Below are 27,833 nucleotides of genomic sequence, written 5' to 3'. Positions count from 1 at the left end.
GATATGTGGGTTATAAATATTTTAAATCAATCAATCAATAAATAAATACATAAATGAGGACAGAGCCGATGTAATGCCATTAGCTTGGTAAGCACAGCAGGGGGACACTGATATCTGGGTCACCAAAATCTTCCATGAGCAACACATTGCTACCTCTGCAGCTCAGCTCTTATTGGCTTTAAGCCACAGCTCTTATTGGCTTTAAGCCACATACCGGTAGTACAAGAAGGAATTTATTTTATTTATTTATTTGTTACATTTGTATCTCACATTTCCCCACCTATTTGCAGGCTCAATGTGGCTTACACAATACCGTAAAGGCGATTGCCAAGTCCGGTATGGGAAACAAATACAATTTGATATTAGGGTCGGGTAAGGTTGGTATATTCAGGTACATAGGAATCGAAGATAGGAAGGAATATATAGTGTCCAATACAATCTATGGTTTTGCTGTGTTGCAGAGTTGAGGCCACTGCAAGTCTCAAGAGACTGGAGACTGTGAGATTTGCACCGAAGTTCATTGCTGCTTTGCACATGCAAGGGTAGAGAGCCATGCTTGCAATGGTGTCAGGCCTGTGGGAGGAGGGGAGGAGGGAAGGAAGGGAAAGAGAGATGAGATGCTGGATAGGGTGGGAGAGCACCAATTTTTAGGCTGCAGGGGGTACCAAAAATCCCTGTCAAAAGTGCAGTGTGAGATAGTGCTAAACCCTATTGGTCAAACCCTGGCTCTGCCCTTGTAGAAAGTTTAATGTGAGTGCTGGGACTCATTTCAGCCCCATCGATCTCTACATTCCAGAAATAATCCTCTTGGCTGCTCGAGCACGAATATATTTCTCCAGAAAGAAATAAATACAATGAATTTTTCTCATGAATAGAAAGATTTTAGTGAATGAAAAATGACACCTGATTTGCAAGAAAGAAGTGATGTTGAAATGTTTGTACATATCCTTGAAAAGGTAGAGGAAAATGTGTAGAGACTGAGACTAATGGCTTTTATGATGCAATTCCACCTTTAAAAACTTCCTCTTTTTTTAATGCGAAGTTTAAACCTCCTAATTTGGCCACAATTTATACAGTTTTGTGTCCCAGGTGAGATTGGGTGGCATGGAATTAACTCTCATATCCAGCCTCTCCCAGCTTCTCCCTGCTCGTTCCAGTCCATCTGCACCAGCTTGCTCCAGCCCGCCTGATCAGCTACCTACTCCAGCTTGCCGCAGTTCGTCGGATCCAGCTTCTCCCTCCTCGTTCCTGTCCATCTGCACCAGTTTGTTCCAGCCCGCCTGATCAGCTACCTGCTCCAGCTTGCCGCAGTCCGTCGGATCCAGCTTCTCCCAGCTTCTCCTTACTCATTCCTGTCCATCTGCACCAGCTTGTTCCAGCCCGCCTGATCAGCTTCCCCCTGCTTGCTCCAATCCCTCCGCTCCAGCTGTTGCAGCCCGCCTGATCCAGCTTGTTCTGGCCCGCCTGATCCAGCTTCTCCCTGTTCGTTCCTGTCCATCTGCACCAGCTTGTTCCAGCCTGCTTGCTAGCTTGTCAGCCATTGACTTACTTGCCTGCTAACTTGTCAGCCATTGACTTACCTGCTCTGCAGTCCATCAATTCCATCAATTCTCCCTGCTCGTTCCTGTCCATCTGCACCAGCTTATTCCAGCCCACCTGCTAGCTTGTCAGCCATTGACTTACCTGCTCTCCAGTTCATCAATTCCACCAATTCCAAGCCTCCAATCCAGCTTTTCTGCTCTATCTGCTTCACACCCCAGTCACTACACATACACCTGTTACACCTCAATCACTACTTATGGCCCCTGTCCACATTCTCTTCCTTGCCCTGTCCCTTCCTAATCTTTTTCCCCTCCCCCTACCGCTGTCTACCGCTGGAAATCATTGCCCACCCATGTCCCCTCCCGTCCTGCTCGCTACGGCAATACCCTATTCATCCCCATCCCTCACCACCTCACCATCTCTCTTGTCCCCCCTCCTCCTTCCTAGCTCTTAACCTTCAACACTTCCTTCCTGCCATTAACCCATCACCATTCCTCCTAAGTGCATCCCGTCTTCGTCGCCTTCGTCGCCCGACCTCCCCCACCCTCCTCCGCATTCTCTTGCTCCTCCTCTTGCTATCCGTGGGAGACATTAATCCTAATCCAGGTCCCCCTCACCTGTCCTCCTCCTATCCATGCAAATGATTCCGTGATGTCTCCAATCTCATCTCTATTCCCCTCCTTCCCCCCTCTTCCCTCCCCTTCTCATGTGCCCTGTGGAATGCCCACTCGGTCTGCAACAAACTGCCCTTCACCCACGATCTCTTCATCTCTCGTTCCCTTCAACTGCTCGCCCTAACTGAAACCTGGCTCTCCCCTGATGACTCTGCCTCAGTCGCGGCCCTTTGCCATGGAGGTTATCTCTTCTCCCACACTCCCCGCCCAGCTGGCCGTGGTGGAGGCATCGGGCTTCTACTCTCACCCTCCTGTAGTTTCCAACCCCTCCTCCTACCGCAGTCTCACTGCTTCTCATTCTTTGATGCACACTCCATCCGGCTATTCTACCCATTGCCACTCAGAGTAGCAGTCATTTACCGCCCCCCTAATAAATCCCTCTCTTCCTTCCTCACCGACTTTGATGCCTGGCTTTCCGTTTTTCTCGAACCCTCATCTCCGTCTCTCATTCTCGGAGACTTTAACATACACGTTGATGACCAATCCGACCCTCACGCTTCTCAGTTCCTCACTCTAACATCCTCCTTTAACCTCCAGCTATGCTCCACCACCCATACTCACCGAGACGGCCATTGTCTTGACCTCGTCCTCTCCTCTTCCGGCTCTCCCTCCAATTTCCACGCTTCAGCTCTTCCTCTCTCCGATCATCACCTGATCACCTTCACACTTCTTCACCCCCCCCCCTCAGCCCCGTCCAACTTTAACCACTACCTCCAGGAATCTCCAGGCTATTGACCCTCCCACCCTATCCTCTAGTATTTCTAATCTCCTCCCCTCCATCATGTCCTCTGAGTCTGTCGACAAGGCTGTCTCCGCTTACAATGCCACTCTCTCCTCTGCTCTGGACACCCTTGCACCATCCACCTCCCGTCCCACTAAGCGTACTATTCCCCAGCCATGGCTGACCCCTTGCATCCGTTACCTTCGCTCCTGCGCCCGATCTGCTGAACGCCTCTGGAGGAAATCCCGCACCCATTCAGATTTCTTTCACTACAAATTCATGCTATCCTCCTTCCACTCCTCCATATTCCTTGTCGAACAGGATTAATACACCCAATTGACCAATTCTCTCAGCTCCAACCCCCGTCGTCTCTTCGCCACCCTTAACTCCCTCCTTAAAGTGCCCTCCGCTGCCACCCTACTACTACTACTATTTAGCATTTCTATAGCGCTACAAGGCGTACGCAGCACCCCCCTCGCTCTCTCCTCAATCACTGGCCGATTACTTCTGCGACAAGGTGCAAAAGATCAACCTTGAGTTCACTACCAAGCCATCTCCTCCTCTTCACCCTTCAACCCTCTCCCTCAACCAATCAACCCAGGCCTCCTTCTCCTCCTTTCCCGACATCACCGAGGAGGAAACTGCTCACCTTCTTTCCTCCTCGAAATGCACCACCTGCTCTTCTGATCCCATCCCCACCAACCTGCTTAACATCATCTCTCATACTGTCACCCCCTCCATCTGTCATATCCTCAACCTCTCTCTCTCCACTGCAACTGTCCCTGACACCTTCAAGCACGCCGTAGTCACACCTCTCCTCAAAAAACCATCACTTGACCCTACCTGTCCCTCCAACTACCACCCCATCTCCCTCCTACCCTTCCTCTCCAAAATACTTGAGTGCGCCGTTCACAGCAGCTGCCTTGATTTTCTCTCCTCTCATGCCATCCTCGATCCACTTCAATCCAGTTTTCACCCTCTACACTCAACAGAAACAGCACTCTCTAAAGTCTGTAATGACCTGTTCCTTGCCAAATCCAGAGGCCACTACTCCATCCTCATCCTCCTCGATCTATCCGCCGCTTTTGACACTTTCTATCTCAGTTGATAACACCCTCATCCTCCCCGTCTCATCTGCCCGCAACCTTGGAGTCATCTTTGACTCCTCCCTCTCCTTCTCTGCGCATATCCAGGAGATAGCCAAAACCTGTCGCTTCTTCCTCTTTAACATCAGCAAAATTCGCACTTTCCTCTCTGAACACACCACCCGAACTCTCGTCCACGCTCTCATTACCTCTCGCCTTGACTACTGCAACTTACTCCTCACCGACCTCCCACTTAGCCACTTATCCCCCCTTCAATCTGTTGAGAACTCTGCTGCATGTCTTATATTCCGCCAGAACCGATATACTCATATCACCCCTCTCCTCAGGTCACTTCACTGGCTTCCAGTCAGATACCGCATTCAGTTCAAGCTTCTCCTTCTTACCTACAAATGCACTCAGTCTGCTGCCCCTCACTACCTCTCTACCCTCATCTCCCCTTACGTTCCCGCCCAAAACTTCCGTTCACAGGACAAATCCCTCCTCTCATTACCCTTCTTCACCACCGCCAACTCCAGGCTCCGCTCATTCTGCCTCGCCTCACCCTATGCTTGGAACAACCTTCCCGAGCCCTTACGCCAAGCCCCCTCCCTGCCCATCTTCAAGTCTTTGCTTAAAGCCCACCTCTTCAATGCTGCGTTCGGCACCTAACTCTTACCTTTCAGGAAATCCAGACTGCCCCAATTTGACTGTTCCAGTCTGCAGACCCAACTATCAGACTGACTGTTCACGTGTCCTTTAGATTGTAAGCTCTTTGAGCAGGGACTGTCCTTCTATGTTAAATTGTACTGCGCTGCGTAACCCTAGTAGCGCTTTAAAAATGTTAAGTAGTAGTATTGCACAGGTTCTCAGTCTTGGCCAAATGACCAAGAAAGGACCATCTTGAACTCTTGGCTTAGACTTTACTTTGATCTTGACCAAAGTAGCTAAGATACGTTTTTTGTAACTTTGAAGTTGATATTCAAAATGATTTATCCGGGCAGAGAAGCTCTTGCATGGTTAAACCCTGCTAAGTTGGTCAGCCACCAATATTCAGTGGGGTAGTGCTGCTGAATATCCCCGGAGGAGGGAGGGGGGAAGCTTGGGCAGAGCCACAATTTAGGCAATTAGTGGTGATATTCAGTCAAGAAAGCGCTTAAAGTTAGGACAGCAAAAACACTGACCTGACTTTATGCACTGCGTTAACTGGACACCAGTCTGAATATCAGCCAATGCCCAGTTAATGTCCAGTATGTCAATAAACTGTCTTCCAAGCTCCAATAATTAACATAAGCCAAAACAATAATCCATAAAACTTATGATAAGGCTTGTGCTATCTACACTTTAATTTTCTGGTTTAGAAGACTTCAGTCCCCCGGAGTTGTGGGGCTCGTCTGTGTAAGTCTAGTAGCGCTGTACAAATTAACATGAAAAGACAGTCCCTGCTCAACAGAGCTTACAATCTAAATTGGACAGATGAACAGACAGTTAGGGGTAGGGAAATTGCAGTGGTAGGGGTGATAAGTGAGGGTGTTGAGTAAGAGAGTCATAGTTAGGAGTCGAAAGCAGTAGCAAAGAGGTGTGCTTTTAGCCTAGACTTGAAGACAGCCAGAGACTGAGCCTACAAGAAATGTTTAATAGTAGTAGTAGTAGTAAGCAACCACTCAGTGCCCAATCACTCCAGGAAACAGCTTTGCACCTCACGATGATAAAGGGATGAGGTTTGGTGCTTGAGAGACAAGTTTGAGACTAAAAGAAAACGTTGGAGAGGTTCTCAGTCTTCCAATAGCTAAATGAAAGCGCTGGAAGGGCTGAGATATGAGATTAGGGAGAGATTTTTACTATTTCTTAGCCACTGAAGGATTGGTGCTGAGGAGGGGTCTGTTCCTCTTCATCACAGAGTACTGCAGCCAACATTTTGAAAGAGAAAAACCAGCCACTTGCCTCCTCCCATCATCAACCCCTCCCCCAACTTGCCTCTCCCCTGATATGGGTCGGTTTCTGACCCAATTGGGCTGGTTTTTAAGCGAGGATGCGGGAAATTTTCAAAGGCTGTGGGCTGCGGGAAATTGGGCTTCTTTTTCGCTGCAGCTGTGTGGGTTTGGGTGCTTTTCCCGGCCACAGGGCAGCAGGGTTTTTTATTGGTCCAGATTAGCCCAGCAATGCATTCCCTAATTTCCCTCATCGCTAGACAACCTCCCATTCTCCCAAAGGAAGTTTAATAAACAGAAGGAGAGCAGGAGGCGAGCCCGAGGCGACGTTGGAGGCGGGGACGTTAATGACGTTGGGGCAGGGTTAATGATGTCGGGGTAGGGGTTAATGACGTCAGGGGTGTGGTTAATGACGTTGGGGCGGGGTTAATGACGTTGGGGCATGGCTAATGATGTCGGGGGGTGGGGTTAATGATGTCGGGGGTGAGGTTAATGACATCAGGGGTGAGGTTTGAATTTGTGCGGTTTTGGGCTGGTTGGGGCTGATTTGGGTGGGGAAAATTTTTTAAACCTGGCAACCGTAAGTGGAGAAAACAGCCTCAAGCACTGCAGAATACTGCACATACTGTTACCTGTGGACAAACTGGGTAAGAATGAAAACCTTGATTAATGTTGTGGAAAGGGCTTTGATTACTGCCCTCTAATAAAAATAAAATAGTATACAATATGATAAAACATTAACAGACATAAAGATTTTTTATTTCACTTCACAATCCACATATCATTCCCAATTTAACACATCTCTTAGAGCAGGTGTGGATAACCATGGTTCTTGAGGGCCAAGACCCAGTGGATTTCAAGATTTACACAATTAATATGCATGAGATTGATTTTCATGCACTGCTTCTTTTGTATGCAAATGGATCTCATGCATAGTCATTGTGAAATCTTGAAAACCCAAATGGGTTGTGGTGGCCCTCAAGGACCGTAGTTGCCTCCCTTGTCCTAGAGCAACCCATACACATGATTCTCTCTCCCCCCCCCCCCCCCATATGATTCTCCAAATCAGGAATCTACAAGCTTTCAATAGGGAAAGGTCTTCCTTTCTCACAGTAGCTGGGGAAGGGATCGCTCACTCTTTCTCAGACACCTAGGACTGAATGAAACCCTCCTCTAAAAGGAGGGGTTTCAGAAAACAGAAAAATTCTCTAGCTAAAGAAAAAATGAGAGAGAAAAAGAACATTAATACTGGCATGGTCTGTACTGCTGTTAGCAGCATTGAAAAGCAACAATTTGCAGATTTACATATCAGTGAAGAACTATGGTAAAGGGGACAGCAAGGGACTGATTATGCAGATTGCTAGATTGATTGTAACATCAAGGGACACTAACATTTATCATTAGCACACTTTAAGGATAATTATTTGTTAAAAAGAACACACATTATGCAGAGGGGACAGGAGTGAATTTGAAGATCAGTGAAAACTCCTCACCACAACTTGGCAGGGGAGAATTCTGCAGGACCATGAGCTAACTGATAAGACTGATTTTGAGGGAAGATAAAGATTCTCAAATTATTTTCTAATGTATAAACTCGGTAATATTATTTCTCTACTATCACTATAAGCTGACCAATACTCATACTTGAAAATAATCACTGCAGGTTCCTTTCTTACAGAATCTAGCTTCTGCATGCCATAAGTTTGATTACAATGCTACATCTTTATCATACCCAAAAGAGCTGGAAATTCTTTAGAATCACCCAAATAGCATCCAAACCAGAATATATATTCTGAATATAGATTCTGAACAGAGTCTCTGTTTTCGCTGAGAGGGGAAGGTTCCCTCCAGAAAGGAAAATCTGAACTGCGAACCACAGACTTTAGAAAGCTAGAATCAGAGGGGCAGATACAGAAAACCTCCTGTGCTGTTACCATGAGGTTATGGGTTTGGAATGCAGAAAGGGTTTCACCACGGGTGGTAACTCATATGGAAACACAGAACACATGAAAATGAAAGAAACCCCCCATGAATCAAGGCACAGAACAAAAATGAAAGTAGGGGAAGACCAATTCAATTCTAACACAAGGGTAAAAAGCAATTTTATTAGACTGTTTCTTGTGACCACATTTTTTGAAACCTGCAATTTAGTTGCACACAATATTTTACTCTGTTGGTATTTGCATTACTAAGAACACTAATTTGTTGACTCCTGAGGCAGGTGCCCCCCATGCCGAAACGCAGATCTGCGTTGAGTCTGACTAATATAATTGCTTTATACCCTTGAGTTGGAATTATTGAGCCTGCAAATATGTGGGAAAATGTGGGATACAAATGTAACAAATAAATTATATTGGACCTCCCCAACTTTCATTTTTGATCTGAACCCAGAACACACACCACATTATGTTTAAATTTTATTGGAATTCAACATCATCTACAATACATTAATATAAACAGGCATACATAACAAAGAGATCTACCATTGAGATAACCACAACATATGCTTCACAAAGGCACACAACCAAACAGGCAAAATAAACAGTGATAGGCCTTGTTTCTTATAGCCTCCCACTATAAAAGACAGAACCTGTCAACAACTGAATTATACCCTCAAAATAATCCCTCCCCCTCCTTCTCAACCTTCCTCCCCAAACAAACAAAGAAAAAACAAAAAACAACCAAAGGGGCGAACACACATCACATTAATACAAAAGCAGATGTGGTAATTTGCCAACTCATATGGGAAAAAGTTTTGCCAGGGCTGAGGCAGCATGGGTTGGTTGAGAGGAATGGGTACCCCTCTGTCCTCCCCCAATACAACTGGCCTGGATACCTGGCATTGACTCCTGGTGATCTAGTGGCCCACCTCCCTCCTTTTCTGATGACTTGACCTGACCTGATGACCCAACCCCCTGCACCCACGGTTCAAAACACTTCCCTGGTAGTCTGGTTGCCTGACCCGACCCCCCCTATACACACTTCAAACATTTTCCCTGGTAGTTTAGAGGCCCCTCCCCCTAACCCAACCCCCCTTTACCTGAGTAAAATAATTAAATCCCTGATGTCTAGTGGCATCCTCCTACTCTGATCCCTCTCCCAGGCTTGCCCAAGCCCACCTGCTGTACCTTAACACAGGAGGCAGAAGCAATACCCACTTGCTCCTGCTTCTGGAAGACAGACCCCCATCTGCTGCACCCCCAGGATGCACAGCGTTGGGCAGTGCACCACCATTTTTCAGATTGGCAGTGCTGGAGTCTAGGAGCAAGTTGGCATTGTTCCTGCCTCCCATACAGTGAGTGGGCTCAGGTAGGCCTGGGGGAGGGTTCGTGTGGGTAGGAGGGTGCCACTAGACACCAGGGATTTAACTTTTTACTTAGGGAAAGGGGGGAGGAAAAGGTGCCACTAGACTACAAGGGAAAATGTTTGAAGTATGAGTAGCAGGCGTCAGGGAGGGGAGGGATGGTGGCCACTAGACAACCAGGGAAATGTTTTGAACTGTGGGTAGGAGGGGGTCCGGTTGTTGAGCAGGGGAGGGGGCAACTAGACTTCCAGGTGGAGGGAAAGAATAGGGGGGGGGGGGCAATGCAGATGTCAATGTTTGTTTGTTTTTAAAGCCACCTTTCCTGCAAGTGTGTGATCCAATCACCACCGCTCATGCACTGACAGGAAGGGTGATATTTAGCAATAAGCTGTGGATTACTGCTACGATTTTAACAAGGCAGTAATTTGCATGCTTATTGCTTACAGCATGCCATATTATTTTATAATCAGTGTGAGGGAGTTTATAGGACGCTGCCACTTAAGGGTACTCCCTCACAGTATCAGAACCACCTTAAGATCCATAGTCCCACCCAAGGTAGAAGTGACACAGGAGGGGAGGAGCCAGGTGAGTAGAAACGAGGAAGTATAAAAGCTGAGGGCACAGCTAGGTTAAGGAGGCTCAGAGGGAAGCGGTGACGCCCAACTGCATTTGCCTCCACCAGGTAGGCCAAGTTAGGGTTTACGTCTTATTAAACTTGATATACCACCTTCCATGCAAACATAAAATTGGTTTACAATAAAAATTTCCAGTAAACATAAAGAAAATAAATGGAACCCCAATATTTCTTTAAAAGAAGACCAAGACAACATAAGGGAGGATAACCCACACAAGAGGCATGATCACAGCGTGCTGAAAGACAGAAAAACTACCAAAAACCTGGGTAAGCCATATTATAAAAATATGTTTTCAATGCTGTTCTAAACTTAACATACGGAGATCCCTGGGCAACGAGTTCCAAAGAGATGGTGCTAGGGAAAACAAAAAAATGCAGATTGTCTTGTAGATTCACACTGAGCAGCTTTACAGGAGGGACAAAGAGTCGGCCATTGTGAAGGGCTCTTAAATCTCGTGCAGGTGTATGAGGTATAAGATGTGGAGAAAGATAGCAGGGTGTGCCAGTATATAAGACTTTATGAGCAAGTGTTAACTCCTTAAACTGAATATGAAATTGTATTGGTAACCAATGTTGCTCAGCAAGTAGTGGAGTAATACAGTCAAATTTTGAAGCACCACAAAGAACTCAGACAGTGGTGTTCTGTACTGATTGCAAACACTTGACTAAACGAGATGGAAGACCAGCATAGACTACATTTCATTAGTCTAGATGCGAGGCTACTAAGGCATAGAGCAAGTTCCACTTTGAATTATCATTCAAGAATGGTTTAACTGCTCTGAAATGATGTAGAGCATAGAACGACTTACCAACAGTATGAGCAATCTGCATATCACAAGGTCAGTTTTGATCGAAAAAAACTCCCAGATATTTAAATTGATTTACTAAAGCATTATTATTATTAGCATTTGTAAAGCGCTACCAGACGCACGCAGCGCTGAACACCTGACACAGAGAGAGACAGTCCCTGCTCAAAAAAGCTTACAATCTAAAAAATACAGACAGACAAGACAATTAAGGGCGAGGGAAGTACTGGGTGAGAAGGAACAAGGGGAGGGCAACTGAGAAGTGGCTAGGAGCCAAAAGCAGTGGTGAAAAGGTGGGTTTTCAGCATAGATTTGAAGACAGGTAGAGATGGAGCTAGGCGTACAGGCTCAGGAAGTCAATTCCAGGCATAAGTAATTGGTTTCCCATCCAATGCTGGTCAGAAGGATGGACAAGGTAATCCTCCAGTAAACCAGGAGGCTATGGTTTTGGAGTGACTAAGAACCAGATGATTGTTAACAAGCCAAAAAGATACTAGATCAAGGCAAGACAAGTTCAACTTGGAACCTTGCAACTTTCGACTTTGATACAAGTAACTGCTAGAGATTATATTGATAACTGTGGGGAACCAGGCCAGAGACAAGTAAAGTGTATGCTGTGCTGAAGAACAGTACATCATGGCCCTGCAGGAGCAGGCCACTGGAGAACCTTGTTACATTTAAAGAATATTTTAGTGTTTATTTTCCCTTCCCTACCTGTGAATGGAACAGGACCTCTACCTGATACTTATAAAAAACAGTATTTTCTTTCACCTACAACCATTGTATGGCTTTGTCTTACCTGGTTGGTTAGCGTATCTGGGTTTAAAAAAGGTTTGGACAAGTTCCTGGAGGGAAAGTCCATACTCTGCTACTGAGACAGACATTGGGAAGCAACTGCTTGCCTGGGATTTGTAGCATGGAATGTTGCCACAATTTGGGTTTCTGCCAGGTACTTGTGACCTGGCCTGGCCACTGTTGGAAGCAGGATACTGGGCTAGATGGACAATTGGTCTTACCCAGTATGGCTACTCTTCTGTTCTCTGGACCCACCCTTAGTCACGTTACCACAATCAGTAATTTCGCAGTAGAGCAGCGTATCTAGCACAATGCTTTCTGTGTTAGCCCCAGACAGAGCTATACTCACAAGAGAGTTAAGACTTGTGAACTCTGTGCTGGATATGGCTAGTTAGTAAATCCCATACTAATTTTTCCTGCATTACTGTTGACAGAAACTTGGCCTATTCCCAGATGTATTCTTAAATCCTTATGATCCCTCTCCTTTGCCATCATGAGACTCCTGGTGGTCCAGTGAACCCCCCTCTCCACCCCCACATAACCAAAAAATCCCTGGTGGTCCAGTAGACCCTCTCTTGAGCCTCCTTACAACCACAAAAACGTGGCCATGGTGGTCTGGTAACCTCCCCCACACCAATCCCGCCACATACAGAGTTGGAGGCAGGAGAGCAGGAGCAATGCCTACTCCCTTCTGCCTCTGGGCCCACATTTGTCAAAATGGCGGCACCCAGCCCCTGCCTGGTGTATGCTGGGATGCACTGGTAGGGGTTAAATAATATACAAGGGGAAAATCTCCTTATATGGTACATCCCAGGATGCACCGGGCAGGGGCTGGGTGCCGCCATTTTATTTATTTATTTGTTGCATTTGTATCCCACATTTTCCCACATCTTTGCAGGCTCAATGTGGCTTACAATATATCATGAATGGTGGAAATACGTAAGAAAAATATACATTTAGTATTACAGAAGGAACTTGGGTAACATAATATTGATAAAACATGATAGTTTAACAAGCAAATATTGTAAGACAGTTCTGGAGATATGTATAGGAGTTCACATTTGTTGATCTTTGTGGTATGCCTTGTTAAAGAGATGGGTCTTCAGTAGTTTGCGGAAGGTAGCTAGTTCATAGATCGTTTTTAAGTTGCGCGGCAGCGCGTTCCAGAATTGTGTGCTCAGGTAGGAGAAGGTTGACTCATGCATTAGTTTGTATTTTAGACCTTTACAGTTGGGGAAGTGAAGATTAAGGAATGTGCGGGATGATTTTTTTAGCATTCCTGGGTGGTAAGTCTATCAGGTCTGACATGCAGGCTGGAGCGTCTCCGTGAATGATTTTGTGAACTAGGGTGCATGTTTTGAACGTGATGTGTTCTTTAAGTGGGAGCCAGTGTAGCTTTTCTCATAGGGGTTTAGCACTTTCATATTTTGTTTTACCGAATATTAGTCTGGCTGCAGTGTTCTGAGCTGTCTGAAGTTTCTTGATTATTTGCTCTTTGCAACCGGCGTAGAGTACGTTGCAGTAGTCTAGGTGACTGAGTACCATTGATTGTACCAGGTTGCGGAAAACGGTTCTTGGGAAGAAAGGTCTTACTCTTTTTAATTTCCTCATTGAGTGGAACATCTTCTTGGTTGTGTTTTTCGCATGATTCTCAAGTGTTAGGTGTCGATCAATAGTAACTCCAAGAATTTTTAGGGTTTCTGAAATTGGAAGATTCCGTTTTGGTGTGTTAATGGTGGTGAATTTGTTCATGTTATGTTGCGAGGTAAGTATTAGGCATTGAGTTTTTCTGCATTGAGTTTCAGCTGAAATGCATCCGCCCATGTATGCATGATATGTAGGCTTCAGTTGATGTCATTGGAAATTTCCTTTAGATCTTGATTAAATGGGATGTAGATCGTATATGTATGGGTTAAGGTTTTGATTTGATAGTAGTTTGGCTAAGGGTATCATCATTAAGTTGAATAAGGTCGGTGAGAGGGGGGATCCCTGTGGAACTCCGCATTCAGGTATCCATGTAGCTGATGTAGTTGAATTAGATGTCACTTGGTATGATCATGTGGTTAGGAACCCCTTGAACCAATTGAGAATGTTGCCTCCAATTCCGAAGTACTCGAGAATGTGTAGTAGTATCCCATGATCAACCATATCAAAGGCGCTGGACATATCAAATTGTAGAAGTAGTATGTTCTTGCCAGTTGCGATCATTTGTTTAAGTTTATTCATGAGAGTAACTAGTACCGTTTTCGTACTATGGTTAGACCGGAATCCTGACTGGGAATCGTGTAGTATTGAAAATTTGTTTAAATAGTTTGTGAGTTGTTTGGTTACCATCCCTTCTGTTAGTTTGGTTATTAAGGGAATGGATGCTACTGGCCTGTAGTTGGTTAGTTCACTAGCGCTCTTTTGACAAGTGCGGGCCCAGAGGCAGAAGGGAGTAGGCATTGTTCCTGCTCTCCTGCCTCCAACTTTCAAAGGTATGTGGAAGGGTTGGTGTGGAGGAGGTCACTAGACCATGGCCAATTTTTTGTGGTTGCAAGGAGGCGTGAGAGAGGGTCCACTGGACCACCAGGGATGTTTTGGTTACAGGGGGGAGGGGTCAGGAGGGGGTTCACTGGACCACCAGGAGTCTCTTGATGGCAAAGGAGGGGGATCATAAGAATAGATTTGCAGCTTCGCTTGTGCTCAGCGAGAGAGGAGACCCAAGAATATTGGAGGTTCTATAAACATTAAAACTCCCCAGTGCAAACTACTTCTGTCTGTATCATCTGGTGATAAAAGTTCTAGAACATTGCCGGGTTGGCTTGGCTGCCCATTATAAAGAAAATGGCTGATTTCTATACCATATCCACTAGTGTATTTTTACAAGGAATGTCACCAAAGAGTGGGGATATGGGCTTAATGACATCCATATCTTCATTGGGGTCCAGAGGGAAAGGGGATGGGTCTTGATATACTGCCTCTCTGTGGTTACAATCAAAACAATTTACTTATTATATACAGGTGCTTATTTGTACCAGGGACATTGGAGGATTAAGTGACTTGCCCACTGCAGCTCCTTGTGACTCTGGGCATCAAACCCAGTTCCCCAGGCCGCTGCATTAACCACTAGACTACTCCTCCACTTCAGATTGTTGGAGGGGTACAAGTGTAGGAATGTATCCCAACCCTTCAAGGAGGTTGGTATGCCTTGTCCACAGCAGTTAAGATGCCCCCTGTGGTATGAGCCAAGCCAGGCGGGACCCAGAGACTTGCTGCCATTGTCCAAGGTGGAGAAGAAAGTAAGGTAGTTTGTGAGGAAGGACTATGGACTTCAATATCCATATGTACCAATGAATATTATGTACTATGTTGAGAAGAGAAGAGGTGCCTGGGTCAAGGAACAGGCTCTGGAGGAATTGTACACAGACCCCTAACACCACCCACAGTGCAGGCAGCCTTAAGAGCAGCACTGGATTATTGATAGATGGGAAAGAGTACACTGATGTATTGTGTAAGAGTGACCAACAGGGATAGAGAAATATTGAAGTATGCAGTGGATTGAGTGTTATCTGGTGGACCCATTGTGAAGAAGCTGCATCCCAGCTGGTACGGGAGACAGGATGATTTATCCACCAGCAAACCAGAGGGGTCCCTGAAGCACCAGTGAAACAGAGACTCTTCTCTCTCCCCAACCCTGTTCTCTTGTTTGTTGTTTGGCTGTGCTATAAGGCAGGTTGGAAGAAAGCACTGATTTCGATTTAGGGGGGTTGAAGTCTAGCAGTATCTGAGGAGAATCAGTATGGGACGCAGAGAAATCAATGGGCATTAATTTTTGGGTGCGGTACCACCAAATGACCACTAGATGAGGGTATAAGTATGTCCATGCTGCAACTAATTGCTGTTAACCTGGCAATGCCAGAATTTTACTACCTCATAGTTAAGAATGTCTTTTAATTTAATTTTTGAAGTATTGGCTTATCCAGGAAAACAAATGTGATATAACATGTTGATGCAGAGGCAGTTACAAAGTAGCAGTAAAAGAGGTGCATGAGAATTGAGGGGAAAGCATATCTCAGCAGAGACCAAGAATAGTTAATACTCTGAACATTTTTGTGCCTTTTATAACTACCTTTTTATTTGTTACATTTGTATCCCACATTTTCCCACCAATTTGCAGGCTCAATGTGGCTTACATTATGCCGTAGTGGTGATTGCCTTTTCCGGGTAGAAAATTACAAATGGTATTGCATTAAGACGTATAAATATTAAAGTAGAATACAAAGTGGTATTGTATTGAAGTTCCTGAATGATAGAGTGAATTATAGAATAAGTTAAATAATCAACTATAGAAAGTTCATTTCCGGCATGAGAAATAAAGGTGCAGTGCTTATTGTGTAGCTTTCATTAGTGGCAGCGAAGTGGAAGAGTAGCCATAGCGGGCTAAGAACCAAAGAACCACTGTGGATCTTTGTAGCCTTAGACTGAACCCTCCCTTGCCCTGGGTACAAATCTTATGAGCCTACAAGGGACAGAGAAAATACATACTGTAACTGTATATATACTGCTTTGTTTGTACCACAGAAAAATGGTATATGAAGACTCTTATACCTTGCTTTGTTTTTATAGGCTGTTTGTCTTATCATTTTCATAGCCTAATTACTATATATATTTATAGAGCGAGCCCAATAAATGGGAATTTTATTATATTACATATCAATCTCCCTTCTTCATTTTTCAGACTGACTATATTTTGCCTGCTAATTCTTTGTTCTAGATTTATTTTCCAGCCTCGGGGGACCCTTAAAATGGTCTATGTGCTTAGGGAAAGGATTTTTAGATTTGTACATTTCTGCCACAGACACGACTAAAATTACGAATCCGTTTGTGGGGTCACCTTCAACCTAAACCTATCTGAAAGATCTGCAACACAAGACATCTGACAAGGGAAAGATCCAGAGGGGCCCAGGTTCATGGAAGGAATGCCTGTAGCCTGAGCTTGAGGCCTGTCTTCAAGAGACAGGGAAAACACAGGGGAAGAATACCAGTAAGAGAGAGGAAAAACTTCCTTACCCTAGAGCAGAGGAAATATGAACTTTATTTAATCTTGGGCAAGTCACTTAACCCTCCATTGCCTCAGGTACAAACTTAGATTGTAACTCACCTTGAGCTACTACTGAAAAGGAAAATCTAAATAAACTTAATTTTACACTCTGCATCTTGATTGTCTGCCCACTAAAGTAATTCAGTAAACGTTTCTTAGTTCAAGGGCAAACCCTGGACTAGACTTTGAGGGGCTGATGCAGAAAGCTCCTACAGGTAGCGCATGGTTAATAACAACGCGCATGTTAGCGGTGAAGGATGCAGAAACAGGTTCAGCGCAGGAGTTAACTCACACAGTCGACTTCAGCAGACAGCTTATTAAAATAAATGGTAACTGGGTTAGCTATTCTGCCCCGATGTAGAAAAGTACAAAGCAGATTTTAAGACAAGCACAACATGAGAAATTTACTACCAGGTCTGAGAAGGCATAGGAGGATTAGCTCGCTCTCTGCATGGGGACAGAAAAGCTAATTTCTCCTCACCCGGCCAACAGACCCATGATACTCCCCCCAATGACCCCCCGATCCTATGGTGTCCAGTGGCACTCCCCATCCCTGACCCCCAACCAATAGCCCTGATTTCTACTGCTCCCCCCACCCCCACGTCCTTCAGAAGGAAGAAGCAATGCCCACTTGCTCTTGTCTCTGCATCACAATCTGTGCAAATGCCGGTGCATTCTGTGAGATCTGTCTGCCAAATAAGGGAATTTCTCCTTTATTTGGTCCTCTCCATCCAGACATGCATAGGTGGAGAAATCTGTACAAATTCTGTGCTGCACAGTTGTGTAGAATTCCCCCAGGAATAGAATTAGCACATTCAAGAGAGCCCCTCCCAAACATTTGAACCTTAGGCACATGCCTAGTTTGCCTATGCCCAAATAAATGCCCTCTGTCTCTCTTAGCCTTCTCTTCCCTTCCCCTAGCCCTCTATGATAGGGACATCTAAGAGGCAGCTCACCTAACTTTGTGGTGCAGCTCAACTGAGATTTTTTAGCAAAATGTTTTATATAATTTTCAAGCACTGCACAGATATTTGGTGGATTTGAAGTCACAATTTTTAGGGGTCTTTTTACTAAGGTGTGCTGAAAAATGGCTTGCGGTAGTGTAGATGTGGATTTTGGGTGCGCGCCGATCCATTTTTCAGCGCAACTATAAATAAGGCCTTTTAAAATTTTTTGCTGAAAATGGACTTGCGGCAAAATCAAAATTGCCAGACATCCATTTTGAGTCTGCGGCCTTACAGCCAGCCATTGACCTAGCGGTAATGACTCACACGGTAACTAGGCAGTAATGACCTACGCACATCAAATGCCACTTGGCGCACATCCGAAAATTATTTTGTGGACGCGCATATCGGAAGCACGCGAAAAATGAAATTACCGCAAGAACCATGTGGTAGCCGGGCAGTAACTCCATTTTGGTGTGCATTGGGCGTGCATAGACGCTTATGGGACTTAGTAAAAGGGCCCCCTAAAGAGGTTCACACATTTTGATGACCCTAAGTCATAGATACAGCAAAAAAGCACCAAGAGCCTTCAGAAACGGGACACAGTTCCTTTAATTGTAAAAGTCAAGTTTCAAAGATGGACCAGACATGGGCCATGTTTCGGTGCACAGAGCCTGCATCAGGGGTCTGTTATAAACATAAATAAAATTGTAAATCACAAAATGATAACAACTATAAATAATAAAAACTAATTAATATAAATAAAAAATGAAAATGAATAAAAAATGTAATGTATGAAACAGACATATAAAATCTATGTCATGTGGAAGAGTGGCCTAGTGGTTAGGGTGGTGGACTTTGGTCCTGAGGAACTGAGTTCAATTCCCACTTCAGGCACAGGCAGCTCCTTGTGACTCTGGGTAAGTCACTTAACCCTCCATTGCCCCAGGTACAAATAAGTACCTGTATACAATATGTAAGCCGCATTTAGCCTGCCATGAGTGGGAAAGCGCAGGGTACAATTGTAACAAACAATAAAAAAAAATTATAAGCAACCACTTAGTTTTAAAAGCTTTGTACCACAGCATTAACAAATAGAATCTAACAGGCACTGCAGGATCTAGTTTAGTCTTCCCGCCCACCCCTGGGACAACTCTTCATTTATAGTCAGTTATTGTAATTAGGGTAACAAGCAAGGAGTACTCTTACAGAGTTTTAAATACATTACAATATACTATATAAATTATAAGACACTTTTATGTTAGGCTAATATCGTTAATACTGTAGCAAGTTTTAAATTATTGAAAAACTCAAAAACACTAAGATGGAGTCAGCAGTCCAGCAGCGAGAGGGGTGCTATCCAGTCTTTTGCGTTGTGTCACATGTATGATTATCTCCCAGTTGGTGAGATGTCATATGTGTGTGCCTGATGCAAAGAGCTCCTAGCTCTTACAGAACGTGTCCGTTCTCTTGAGGCTAGAGTAGCAGACTTGGTGGAGCTGAGGAAGCCAGAGAGGTACATAGAGGAGACCTACAGGGATGTTGTAGAGAAGTCCCACCTCCAGTCTGGTAGCCCTTGTGCTACCTTGGAGGAGGGAGGTCTCCTAGAAGGAGAGCATCACCCTGGTGAAGTAGGAAGTACTCCTGTAGCCAGGACCTGCCCACCAGGGGATGTACTATCCTCTTGTACCGAGGATATGTCTCCAAGTGCTGCCCAGGAGGGAAAGGTTAGGACAGCTGTTGTAGTTGGTGATTCAGTCATTAGGCATATAGATAGCTGGGTGGCTGGTGGACGTGAGGATCGCCTGGTGACTTGTCTGCCTGGTGCGAAGGTGGCGGACCTCACGTGCCACCTAGATAGGATTTTAGATAGTGCTGGGGAGGAGCCAGCTGTCTTGGTACATATGGGTACCAATGACATAGAAAAATATGGGAGAGAGGTTCTAGAAGCCAAATTTAGGCTCTTAGGTAGAAAGCTCAAACCCAGATGCTCTAGGGTAGCATTTTCTGAAATGCTACCTGTTCCACATGCAGGGCCCAAGAGACAGGCAGAGCTCCGGAGTCTCAATGCGTGGATGAGATGATGGTGCAGGGAGGAGGGTTTTACATTTGTTAGGAACTGGGCAACATTCTGGGGAAGGGGGAGCCTATTCCGAAAGGATGGGCTCCACCTTAACCAGGGTGGGACCATGCTGCTGGCATCGGCATTTAAAAAGGAGATAGAGCTGCTTTTAAGCTAGAAATGGGGGGAAGGCCGACAGTCACTCAAAAGGGCATGGTTCGGGATAAGGTATCTTGCAAGGATACCTCACAAACAGGGAAGATAGGGTTTCTGGATAGTGAGGTTGCACAACAGACCGTGGTAGGCCAGGTGCCCTTAAATACAACTAAAGATCAGACAAAAGATGGCAAATCAATAGTGTCAAGTACTAAGCATCATGCAAATAGGAACAACAAACAACAAACATACTCTGAAATGTCTATATGCAAATGCTAGGAGTCTAAGAAATAAAATGGGAGAGTTGGAATATATTGCAGTTAATGAAAAATTGGATATAATAGGCATTACTGAGACCTGGTGGAAGGATGATAACCAATGGGACACTGTTATACTGGGGTACAAAGTATATCGTAGTGATAGGGTGGACCGGATTGGTGGAGGGGTAGCATTGTATATTAACAAGAGCCTTGACTCAGATAGATTACAAATTCAGCAGGACACAAATCACACCTTTGAATCATTGTGGGTTGAAATTCCATGTATAAAAGGGAAAAGGACGGTGATAGGAGTGTACTACCGTCCGCCTCGCCAGGATGATGCAGAAATGATAAAAGAAATCAGAGACGCAAACAAAATGGGCAATGTGATAATAATGGGTGACTTCAATTATCCAAATATAGACTGGGTAAATGTAACATCGGGACACGCTAGAGAGGTACAATTCCTTGATGAAATCAGCTTTATGGAGCAGCTGGTGCAGGAGTAGATGAGAGAAGGAAAAATTCTAGACTTGGTCCTTAGTGGAGTGCATGATCTGGTGAGGGACGTTATGGTACTGGGGCCGCTTGATAACAGTGATCATAATATGATCAGTTTTGATATCAACCTTGAGGTAACTATACACAGGAAGTCAAATACGTTAGCATTTAAATTAAAAAAAGGAGACTATGATAAAATAAGAAGAATGGTTTAAAAAAAACTCAGGGGGGCAACTGAGACAGTAAAAACTGTACAACAGGCATAGGCGGTCGGTGGCCCAATTGTGTGGGGAGGCTAAAGGGGGCAGGGTTAGGGGTGGGGCCAGGGGCGGGGCTTACATCCATAATTGTCTGACAACACACAGAAAAAAAATGAGTAAAAATATAATAATCACAATTAATACCTTTTATTAAATTTAGATATTAGATATGTATCATATGTCAAAGAATAAAGTGGTTGCTCAAAGCATATACTAACCACAATTGCTCAACTGCAAAACACTATGCACAACTTTATGCAAAAACACACTCAGAACCTTACTGTACCATAAATATTACACTGGGCAGACCTAATACACCAATATATCACCATACGGAAAATGCAGACTGTCAACAATATGAAACAAGGGATCATAATATCATGATACGTGTAGAGCCAAAAAACACCCTTTTAGGGTGGCTAGGGTTCACAATGAGCTCCTTTTATTAACGACCATATGTAGATCCTTCAAGAGGTAGTGTGTCATGATTTAGGCTCTACACCCTTTCTGATGTTTTGGTGCCACCTCAGTAAGGCCAACACAATCTCTCCACTGCAAAACACTATACACAAACTTGTGCAAAAACACTCTCATAACCTTACCAAACCATAACAGCACTAATTCCAATGACAGGACGAGCTACAACCTTATGCGTGGAAAGGCAGAACTATAATTACACCTGGCTCTAAAACACCAGTACACAACCTAGTGAAACAAAACAAAAAGGGCTGCAAATGCTACACGCTAGCAGAATACTGCATCTTGATCACACATGAAAAACACATGACACAACAGATAGGAAGGCAAAATACTGAACTGGAAAGTTACCTCAAGAAGTCAGACTCATCACAGACAGTTCCAGGGTCCCCCTCCCTCCCTCCCAGACAGTTCAAGGGTCCCCCTTCCCTTCCTCACAGACAGTTCCAGGGGGTCCCCTCCCTCCCTCCATCACAGACAATTCCAGGGTCCCCCTCCCCCTCCATCACAGATAGTTCCAGGGTTCCCCTCTCCCCTCCCTCACAGACAGTTCCAGGGTCCCCCTCCCTCCCTCCATCACAGACAGTTCAAGGGGCCCCCCTCCCTCCCTCCATCAAAGACAGTTCCAGGGTCCCCCTCCCCCTCCCTCTCAGACAGTTCCAGGGTCCCCCTCCCTCCCAGACAGTTCCAGGGTCCCCCCTCCCTCGCTCCCTTCGAGTTCCAGGCTTCCTTCAAATTTTAAACGTCATCTATCATACCTCGTGGTGTTAGAGCAGCAGTGAAAAGCATGGCAGGCTGCTGGGCTCCATGCTTTAGTTGTTTTGCCTTCTCTTTCTCTCAGCTCTGGCCCGCCCTTGTGTAAACAGGAAATGAGGGCGGGCCAGAGCTGAGAGAGAGACAGAAGGCAAAACAAAGCACGGAGCCCAGCAGCCTGCAATGCTTTTCACTGCTGCTCTAACTTCACGAGGTGTGATAGATGACTGAGAGAGAGAGAGACGCTTGGGGCTTGCGGCTGGGGAGGCTTAGCCTCCCCAAGCCTCTTATACCGGGCACCTATGACAACAGGCATGGACGCTGTTCAAAAATACCATCCTGGAGGCCCTGGCCAAACATATTCCGCGAATTAGAAAAGAAAGACAGAAGTCCAAAAGACAGTCGGCGTGGTTGAAAAGTGAGGTGAAGGAAGCTATTAGGGCTAAAAGAAACGCCTTCAGAAAATGGAAGAAGGAACCGTCTGAAAATAACAAGAAGCAGTATAAGGAGTGTCAAAGCAAATGCAAGGCGCAGATAAAGAAGGCCAAGAGGGATTATGAAAAAAAGATAGCATTAGAGGCAAAAAAACATAGTAAAAATATTTTTTGGTATATTAAAAGCAGGAAGCCGGCAAAAGAATCAGTTGGGCTGCTGGATGATTGAGGGGTAAAAGGGGTGATCAAGGAAGACAAAGACGTAGCAGAGAGATTGAATGCTTTGCTTCGGTCTTCACCGAGGAAGATTTGGGTGGGATACTGGTGTCGGAAATGGCATTTCAAGAGGACGAGTCGGAGAAACTTACTGACTTCATGGTAAACCTGGAGGACGTAATGGGGCAGTTCAGCAAACTGAAGAGTAGCAAATCTCCTGGACTGGATGGTATTCATCCTAGAGTACTGATAGAACTGAAAAATGAGCTTGCAGAGCTACTTTAGTGATATGCAATTTATCCTTAAAATCGCGCGTGATACTGGAAGATTGGAGGGTGGCCAATGTAACGCCGATTTTTCTTTCGCTTTTGAACTGGATAAAATTAATGTGTTACGTTTATATTTTCGTCATATGAATGAAGTGTTCATGGGAGGGAAGATAAATATTTTTCCGGATTTGTCTAAGGAGACTCAATTGAGGAGGAAGGAGCTCTTGGCATTTAAGTCAAGAGTTATAGCCCTAGGGGCGACCTTCTTTATTAAGTTTCCATGCAAATGTTTAATATCTTATGAAACTAATAATTTCCTCTTCACTGATCCCAAGAAACTTCAAGAATTTGTAATTAGTAAGGAAAGTATGAGAAGTCCCCCTGAGGTAGTTAACCAGATTAGTGCTGCTGTCTGATTGTACCGCTGGCATAACCTCTGCTCTAGGATAATTTGTTATATTTGTTTAATTTCATTTAAAGATTTTCCTGATTCTTGGATCACATATTGTGGACTGAGTGTATTGAAAACTTTTCTTTGTATATTTATTTTTCTGTTATTGAATAATTTCCAGAAATTTCTGATAACTATTTTGCTTATGAATGTTATAAAGGAATAATTAATAAAGAATATTAAATAAAAAAGGTTCCAGGGGAGATCCGGGAAATTATAGACCGGTGAGTCTGTCGGTGCCAGGGAAAATGGTAGAGGCTATTATTAAAAACAAAATTACAGAGCACATCCACATGGATTACTGAGACCAAGTCAGCACGGTTTTTGTGTTGGGAAATCTTGCCTGACCAATTTACTTCAATTCTTTGAAGGAGTAAACAAACATGTGAACAAAGGGGAGCCGGTTGATATTGTGTATCTGGATTTTCAAAAGGCGTTTGACAAGGTACCTCATGAAAGGCTACAGAGGAAATTGGAGGGTCATGGGATAGGAGGAAATGTCCCATTGTGGATTAAAAACTGGTTGAAGGATAGGAAACAGAGAGTGGGGTTAAATGGGCAGTATTCACAATGGAGAAGGGTAGTTAGTGGGGTTCTTTAGGGGTCTGTGCGAGGACCGCTGCTTTTTAATATATTTATAAATGATTTAGAGATGGGAGTAACTAGCGAGGTAATTAAATTTGTTGATGACACAAAGTTATTCAAAGTCGTTAACTCGCGACAGCATTGTGAAAAATTACAGAAGGACCTTACGAGACTGGGAGACTGGGCAGCTAAATGGCAGATGATGTTTAATGTGAGCAAGTGCAAGGTGATGCATGTGGGAAAAAAGAACCCGAATTATAGCTGCGTCATGCAAGGTTCCACGTTAGGAGTTACAGACCAAGAAAGGGATCTGGGTGTCGTCGTCGATAATACACTGAAACCTTCTGCTCAGTGTGCTGCTGCGGCTAGGAAAGCGAACAGAATGTTGGGTATTATTAGGAAAGGTATGGAAAACAGGTGTGAGGATGTTATAATGCCGTTGTATCGCTCCATGATGCGACCGCACCTTGAGTATTGTGTTCAATTCTGGTCGCCGCATCTCAAGAAACACTGGAGCCGACTATGTGGGTGCTATGGGTGCTTGAGCACCCCCAATATTGAGAAAATTCCTTGTATGTGTCCAGGGGGGGGGGTTATTTCCATTGGGCTTAGCACCCCCAATAATTTTAAAAAGTTGGCTCCTATGTCAAGAAAGATATAGTAGAATTGAAAAAGGTGCAGTGAAGGGCGACTAAAATGATAGCGGGGATGGGACGACTTCCCTATGAAGAAAGACTAAGGAGGCTAGGGCTTATCAGCTTGGAGAAGAGACGGCTGAGGGGAGACATGATAGAGGAAAAATCCACAATTCCAAGAATAACATATATAGAATGTTTGTACATTTGGGAAGCTTGCCAGGTGCCCTTGGCCTGAATTGGCTGCTGTCGTGGACAGGATGCTGGGCTCGATGGACCCTTAGTCTTTTCCCAGTGTGGCATTACTTATGTACTTATGTAATGACAAAATCACATTATTTAGACACAGAAAAACAGTTATTGATATTTATGTAAATTGAATCATGGGTGATGAGGCAAGTGATATATAAATTAAACATGGTCATGAAAACTATTGGCTAAAAGTGAGATATGTATATACATTGTAAGTGGTAATGTTACAGTTCCATTAATTATACACAGAGAGACTTTCAACTTAGAGGTGGCCGGTTCAAATCCCACTGCTGCTCCTTGTGATCTTGGGCAAGTCACTTAACCCTCCATTGCCTCAGGTACAAACTTAGATTGTGAGCCCTCATGGGACAGAGGAATATCCAGCGTACCTGAATGTAACTCACCTTGAGCTACTATTGAAAAAGGTGTGAGCAAAATCTAAGAAAGACTTCTAAAAAATCTAATAATTTGAAAAGAATGCCAGTAAGGAACAATGTTTAGAAGGACTACTTGTGTTAGCCTTATTTGTAAGGAAGGAGAGGCAACGTGGTCACGAGTATAAACATAAAAGTGCAGATGAAAGGTTGTGGATGTCTATAAATAGATTGGGAAAAAACCTTTTGAATCCACCCAATTATGAGGTTAGTATATAGAAGCTCCATTTGGTTAGTATGAGTGAGAAATTTAATGAGATAATGTACTCCTTCATAATAATGTCATGAAAAAACCATAATGTCAAACTGCTGTGGTAAAACCGAAAGAGATCTGCTGTTGTCTGGGGATTGGATCACTATAGTAACATAGTAGATGACGGCAGAAAAAGACCTGCACGGTCCATCCAGTCTGCCCAACAAGACAACTCACGTGTGCTATTTTTTGTGTATACCCTACTTTGATTTGTACCTATGCTCTTCAGGGCACAGACTGTATAAGTCTGCCCAGCACTATCCCCGCCTCCCAACCACCAGCCCCGCCTCCCAACCACCGGCTCTGGCATAGACCGTATAAGTCTGCCCAGCACTATCACCGCCTCCCACCACCGGCTCTGGCACAGACCGTATAAGTCTGCCCAGCACTATCCCTGCCTCCCAACCTCCAGTCCCGCCTCCCACCACTGGCTCTGGCACAGACCGTATAAGTCTGCCCCGCGCTATCCCCGCCTCCCAACCTCCAGCCCTGCCTCCCACTACCGGCTCTGCACTATTGCTAACAACCTAGACAAAGCCACCAATAATCAGAGGCACATGTTGAAACTGAAGCGTAGCCAGAAGTCCATATCTGGGAGGTCCCATATGTGAATTGAGGGGATCAAGTATTCTCTCCCCCCCAATCACCCCCCACCACCACTGCAAGCACAATATACCTTTGCTGGCGGGGATGCCAAGTTCCACAAGCTGCAGACATCTCCTGCGCCAAGTCCCACCTGTGCTGCAGTGCCACAGCAGCACTCAAGTTGGCCGTGCACTTCAGCCACTGACGTTAGAATTCCCTGTCAGTCATTGAACTGAGCATGTGCATGGCGTGAGAGAGCCGAAGCACGCCTGCCGACTTAAGTGCTGCTCAGACAACATAGGCATGACTCGCATAGGAGACACCTGGTGGAGCTTGGCATCCCCGTCAGGCACCAGCCATTAAAGCAGAGGGGGCCTGAGCTGAAGATGAAACGGCCCAAGCCCCCGAGCCCCCCCTGTGGCTACGCCACCGTCTGTATACCCATGGATGTCTGGTCATGCATCCAACTGTTGAAAAACTGTGGACATCCCCCTCTATCCACACCTCTGTCTGTACCTCTCATTCCCTTTCCCAGAATTTCTATCAGCATCTCTCTATGGCATAATCAGGCAGGAAGCCTCTTTGTTTTACACTGCTGTTGCTGTCTGTTCCCCCTGCAGCCCATTGGTCATAAATTCTTTAGCCAGTCATTAGGCTACAAGGGGAGACACAACACACAAAGGCTTCCTTCCTATCCTCCCCTGTTGTCCTGCAAAATGGATTCTCGGCTGTAGAGAGGGGTGTGCAGGAGAGAATATTAGGGTACTTAAGTACCCACAGCACTGGCGCCTATGAGTTTGACCTACTAATTGGGTTTCTGTCAGATACTTGTGACCTGGATTGGCCACTGTTGGAAGCAGGATACTGGGCTATATGGACTATTGGTCTGACTCAGTATGGCTGTTCTTATGATCTAGGTGTCATATTGATGCTTCGTGGAGGGGCATAATCGAACGGGGTGCCCAAGTTTTCCTGAGGGCATCCTCGCAGGACGTCCCCGCGAAGGGGCGGGGAAACCTGTATTATTGAAACAAGATGGGCAGCCATCTTTCATTTCGATAATACGGTCGGGGATACCCAAATCTCCACATTTAGGTCGACCTTAGAGATGGTCATCCCTAGAGATGGTCGTCCCTGATTTTCGGTGATAATGGAAACCGAGGACACCCATCTCAGAAACGACCAAATCCAAGCCTTTTGGTCATGGGAGGAGCCAGCATTCGTAGTGCACTGGTCCCCCTGACATGCCAGGACACCAATTGGGCACTCTAGGGGGCACTGCAGTGGACTTCAGAAAAAGCTCCCTTACCTTGTGTGCTGAGCCCCCCAACCCCCCCCAAACCCCACTCCCCACAACTGTACACCACTACCATAGCCCTTAAGGGTGAAGGGGGCACCTAGATGTGGGTACAGTGGGTTTCTGGTGGGTTTTGGAGGGCTCACATTTACCACCACAAGTTTAACAGGTAGGGGGGGGAATGGGCCTGGGTCCGCCTGCCTGAAGTGCACTGCAGTACCCACTAAAACTGCTCCAGGGACCTGCATACTGCTATCATGGAGCTGGGTATGATATTTGAGGCTGGCTTAGAGGCTGGAAAAAATATTTAAAAAATTTTTTTTAGGGTGGGAGGGGGTTAATGACCACTGGGGAAGTAGGGGGAGGTCATCCCCGATTCCCTTTGGTGGTCATCTGGTCATTTAGGGCACATTTTTGTGGCTTGGTCATAAAAAAAA

This window comes from Microcaecilia unicolor, chromosome 8 (genome assembly GCF_901765095.1).
Source record: "Microcaecilia unicolor chromosome 8, aMicUni1.1, whole genome shotgun sequence".
NCBI classification, from domain to species: domain Eukaryota; kingdom Metazoa; phylum Chordata; class Amphibia; order Gymnophiona; family Siphonopidae; genus Microcaecilia; species Microcaecilia unicolor.
This window is presented reverse-complemented; position numbering follows the sequence as displayed.